This window comes from Euleptes europaea, chromosome 13 (genome assembly GCF_029931775.1).
Source record: "Euleptes europaea isolate rEulEur1 chromosome 13, rEulEur1.hap1, whole genome shotgun sequence".
In the NCBI taxonomy this organism is placed as follows: domain Eukaryota; kingdom Metazoa; phylum Chordata; class Lepidosauria; order Squamata; family Sphaerodactylidae; genus Euleptes; species Euleptes europaea.
The window spans coordinates 50,631,980-50,637,979 of NC_079324.1; positions in this window are offsets into that span (position 1 = coordinate 50,631,980).

A 6,000-nucleotide genomic window follows, 5' to 3' on the forward strand; every position below is an offset into this window, starting at 1 on the left:
GTTTCTTTTGTCCCTACCATAGTGTGCCTGGCTGTTCTTTCCCTTTATACACAATCTTCTTAGGTAACCACCTGTCCCTAATGGTTTGCCTTTTCAGAAACTGCTGAGTTGGGTGGTTGCTAATAGCCTGCATACTCTGTATTTATCATTTCCTAATGTACTGCTGCTAAAACAGTAAGTTTAAGCCTCAGGGTTGCTCTGTTTCCTTCACCAATTACTCTAGTTTGTTGCTGCTTGGTTTTCAAGGAGCTGTTGCCAGCTCCCTTGAGCATTCAGTCACTCTCTTACTACCCACATGCACAGTATTAGATGTGATTATATAAGGAAACAATCCAGTGGGTTGGATCCTGTTGATCTATTCTATCAACACCTTTCCTCCAGCTCAAGGGGGCGGCCCTTCTGCTGATGCTTCTGTCTTTCCTCTGGTACAATGAGCCTTCTGTTGATGCCTGCAAGGATGCTTTTGCCTTTGGTAGAACTCCATCACAGCTATGACTTGCCGTGAAGCTAGGAGAGGCAAGAGGCAGCATGGTCTGTGCCCCCACTAGGGTTGCCAGGCGTGAGGTTTTTGGGGCGAAGCCTGAGAAGAGTGGGGTTTGAGGAGGGGAGGGACTACAATGCCATTCAGTCCAATTGCCAAAGTGCCCGTTTTCTCCAGGTGAACTGATCTCTATCAGCTGGAGATCAGTTGTATTAGCAGGAGATCAGCTAATACCTGGAGGTTGGCAACCCTAGGGCACACACAGCTTGGTGCCACCTACAGAAGAAGAGAGTCTGACCTGGACAGGGTGAAGCTGTAGGATTCCCAACTTAAGGGCGACCCCATGAGGACCCCAAGGGAGGTCTAGTCCGTAGGAATATAGATTTAGGGTTGCCAACCTTGTGCTGGGGCCTGGAGAACCTCCAGAGTTACAACTGCTGTCCAAACAATAGAGATTAGTTCCCTTGGAGAAAATGGTTGTTGCGGAGGGTGAACTCTATGGCATTCTAGCCCACAGAGGTTCATCCCCTCCCCAAACCCTGCCCACCCTGGACCCCCCCACACACACACAAATCTTCAGGAATTTCACAACTCAGAGTTGCCAACCCTTACCTGGTTTTTTATAACCTTTTGTCTTACAGTCATATTCCAATTGATCACTCGGCTACCATGAGTTTGGTCTAAAGCCAGAAATCTTTAACATGCCTGTCAGGAAAAGCTTAAAGTAGGCTGAATTGGAATCTTCTCTAAAGCACATAAAGTCTATTGTCTATGCAATCAAAGATCACTTTATCTGACAAAGGATACCGTTTACTAAGAGCGATTGTTTTGAGATGTTCTTGCAGAAGCCGATGTTGTGAAGAAACCAAATGCCTTCGTTGGGTCATGCCTGGGGAAAGGTATATTTGGGGAAAGGTAAAGTGAAATAGGACCATTCTCCAAAACTTTACTCTTCCAGATAACAAAACGGGTGAGGAATCTTGCACTATGTCTTCCAGTTAATATGTAAAGGTGCTGATTAGCAGAAAGCCGGATTTAGTTGGCGTCAAGAATGGGATCAACTGATTTCCTGAACTGTTGAGGAAAAGCTCACTAAAGGATGTTTGACTTCGCTCGTTTTGGGGGGTTACCGCACTTGTATTCCCAGCGATGTATTAAGAGTTTGAAAATGTTATAAAAAATACTGTTCGTACTTTCTGTGTATTCCCACCGATGTATTAAGAGTTTGAAAACATTATAAAAAATACTTTGTTTGGCCCCTTTAGCTGTGAAGACGTCTTCCAACCATTTATAAGCCATGGTATCCAAAAAAACATTTTAAAGCAATGTTTTTTCTAACATTTTCAAATTCTTAATACATCGCTGGGAATACAAAGTGCGGTAACCTGATGTTTTTTATAACATTTTCAAACTCTTAATACATCGCTGGGAATACAAAGTGCGGTGACCCCCTTTACTGAAAAGAATACTTCACTTTTAGGTGCCTGGACCAAGCATGCTTTATCTGACTTCATTTATTAAATATTGTAGTGACCATTTAATTAATTTCATATTAACAACTGTTTTTAAATGTTGTGATTTTAAGAAATGGGTTCTTAGAAGATGTGGTGAAATTACACCTGCAGGACCCAGGGTCTGATGTACGCAGAGAACAGTTTAATATTAAAATTAAAGTGTCTGTTTACCAATATTGAGTGGGTACTTACTGGTGACCTCCTGTCCCATGGACACTTCCCTGGGAGGAAGCCCTAGGGGGAAGAGCACTCAACTAGAATCTCCTGACGTAATCGGGAAAGCGCAGGCCGTGGTCCAAGAAACCAGACCTTTCCTGATGACACCATCTGCCTAGCCAGTTGCTTATTTACAAAGTGCAAGACAACAGGTCCCTGCCCCAAGGAGATTACAGTTTAAAATTTGGCCTAAGGGAGGCGACAGAGGAAGGCAGAGACAAATAAACCAGGGAAGCATATGTGCTCACAAGTTTCCGCAGCGTACCGCAGAGCTGTGCCAAAAGCAACCCAGCTTCAAGGAAGCAATTGAAGGAAATAAGAGAGATGGCCTCATGCGGGACATGGTTCTGGGCATAAATTTATAGGTTTGCAAGAAATAAATTATCTTTGTTTCTGTCCTCATTGCCCAGATGAGGACTTCTGAATAAGCTAAAATCTAAAATCCTCGGTCGTCATGTCTGGTGTGAAGACTTCCATGTAGAATGGAAGCCTATAGCAGCATCAAACAGCTTGAGGGGCATTACACATCTTTTCTCACACACTCCTTATACATGCTGAATTTCCCACAGAAATCGATCTATCACAGATTATTCTACTTTTCTTCCATGGAGCTGAGATAGGGTTGCCAGGTCCCTCTTCACCATCAGTGAAGGTTTTGGGGGCGGAGCCTGCAGAGGGCGGGGATTGGGGAGGAGAGGGACTTCAATGCCATAGAGTCCCATTGCCAAAGCGTCCATTTTCTCCAGGTGAACTGATCGCTATTGGCTGGAGATCAGTTGTGATAGCAGGAGATCTCCAGCTAGTACCTGGAGGTTGGCAACCCTAAGCTGAGGACAGCATACATGGTTCACTCTTCCTTTGTTTTATTCTCACCACCATCCTGTGAGGTAGTTTTGGCTGAGAGATGGTGACTGGCCCAAGGTAGGGTTGCCAGGTTTCCTCTTTGTAGTAGCCTGAATATCCCTAAAATGCCTGATCTTGTCAGAGCTTGGAAACAAAGCACAGTCAGTCATGGTTAGTTCTTGGATGGGAGGCCACCAAAGAAGACAGGGGTTGCTATACAGAGGCAATCCCACCTCTGCTCATCTTTCGCCTTAAAAATCCCATGATCCTGGGGTTGCCATGAGTTGGTTATGATTTGACAGCACACTATTATTATTATTATTTCTCATCTGTAAAATAGGCATATCAAAAGAAAAAGGAGACTCAGTGACACATAGCACTCTGTCCCCACTCCTTCACATGAAGCCAGCTGGGTGACCTTGGGCTAGTCACAGCTCTGTTAGAGCTCTCTCAGCCCCACCTACCTCCCAGGGTGTCTGTTGTGGGGAGGGGAAGGGAAGGTGATTGCAAGCCGGTTTGATTCTCCCTTAACTGGTAGAGCAAGTCGGCATATAAAAACCAACTCTTCTTCTTCTTCTAATGAAAAAAATTGTCCAGGGAATCAGCTGTAACACAAGCCGAGCTATTCCGCTGAAATCAGGGGTAGCCAGACTACATATCTGACAGCCTGAGAAAAACACTCTGGAGAAATATATAGTTCCTTCGCTTGGAAGGAGCAAAATACGCCATCTAGGGACCATAGAATCAAATTCAGTCTCCTTTAGGAAAAAGAAATCCTCAGGTATCAGCAATCCGATTTAGGATTTCTCTTTTCTGTGTGAAAAGGCCCCTCTCCAGATGTTCCCCCCCTCAAATGTGAACAGAGGCCTCACACACACACACACACACGCCAGACTCACACACACATGTCAGATTCTCATGCCAGAACTAAACTCCCAATGGCCAGTTCTGCCTGGGAAAAATGGCTTGGGGGGGGCACTGGCAGCAGGAGAGGTTATGGTGCTTAAACCTTCCCCCATGCACTGTTTTTCCACAGCATCTCTCAGTCCCTGCAAGCTGCTCCCCCCTCCCCACCACACACAGTCCAAGAAGGGGTGTGGGCTTCACTCACTGCATTCAGGAAGGCATTTAAGAGAGCGCCAGCCTAGTAGGGTTGCCAACCTCCAGGTAGTAGCTGGAGATCTCCTACTATTACAACTGATCTCCAGCCGATAGAGATCAGTTCACCTGGAGAAAATGGCTGCTTTGGCAATTGGACTCTATGGCATTGAACATAAGAACATAAGAAAGGCCCTGCTGGATCAGACCAAGGCCCATTGAGTCCAGCAGTCTGTTCACACAGTGGCCAACCAGGTGCCTCTAGGAAGCCCACAAACAAGACGACTGCAGCAGCACCGACCTGCCTGCGTTCCACCGCACCCAAAATAATAGGGATGCTCCTCTGATACTAGAGACAATAGGTATGCAGCATGACTAATATCCATTCTAACTGCCATGCATACCCCTCTCCTCCATGAATATGTCCACTCCCCTCTTAAAGCCCTCCAAGCTGGCAGTCATCACCACATCCGGGGGCAGGGAGTTCCACAATTTAACTATGCGTTGTGTGAAAAAATACTTCCTTTTATCTGTTTTGAATCTCTCACCCTCCAACTTTAGCAGATGACCCCGTGTTCTAGTATTATGGGAGAGGGAGAAAAACTTCTCCCTGTCCACTCTCTCCAAACCATGCATAATTTTATAGACCTCTATCAGGTCTCCCCTCAGCCGCCTTCTTTCCAAGCTAAACAGCCCTAAGCGTCTTAACCGCTCCCCATAGGACAGTTGCTCTAGACCCCTAATCATTTTGGTTGCTCTTTTCTGCACCTTCTCAAGCTCCGTAATATCCTTTTTTAGGTGTGGTGACCAGAACTGTACACAGTATTCCAAGTGTGGTCTCACCATAGATTTGTACAAGGGCAGTATGATATCAGCAGTTTTATTCTCTATTCCTCGTCTAATTATAGCCAGCATGGAATTTGCCTTTTTTACAGCGGCCGCACACTGGGTTGACATCTTCATTGAGCTATCCACTACCACCCCAAGATCCCTTTCTTGGTCTGTTGCTGCCAGCACAGATCCCATCAGTATATATGTGAAACTGGGTTTTTTTGCCCCAATATGCATCACTTTACACTTACTCACATTGAATCTCATTTGCCATTTTAATGCCCATTCTTCCAGTATGCAGAGATCCTTCTGGAGCGCTTCACAGTCCGATTTTGTTTTAACCACCCTAAATAAAATTTGGTGACATCTGCAAACTTGGCTACTTCACTGATTAACCCCAACTCCAGGTCATTGATGAACAGGTTGAAAAGCACCGGTCCCAACACAGATCCCTGAGGCACCCCACTGCTCACATCCCGCCATTGGGAGAACTGGCCATTGATTCCTACTCTCTGCTTCCTATTTTTCAGCCAGCTCTCAATCCATAAGAGGACTTGTCCTCTTATCCCATGACTATGAAGTTTGCTTAGCAGTCTTTGGTGGGGGACTTTGCCAAAAGCTTTTTGGAAATCCAAATACACAATATCCAGAGGCTCATTCCTGTCCACATGCTTATTGAAGTCCCTCCCCTCCCTAAACCCCGCCCTCCTCAGGCTCTACCCCAAAAACCTCTCACCGGTGGTGAAGAGGGACCTGGCAACCCTACAGCCTAGGTTGCCAGCTCAGGGTTGGAAAATACCTGGAGATTTTGGGGGTGGAGCCTGGAGAGGGCAGGGTTTGGGGAGGGACTTCACTGGGGTATAATGCTATAGAGACTGTTTTCCAAAGTGGCCGTTTATTCCAGATGAACTGATTTATGTCGCCTGGAGATCAGTTGTAATAGCAGGAGATCTCCAGCCACCACCTGGAGACTGGCAACCCTAGTGTAGTAGTTTCAGTGCCTGTCTAGGATCCGGA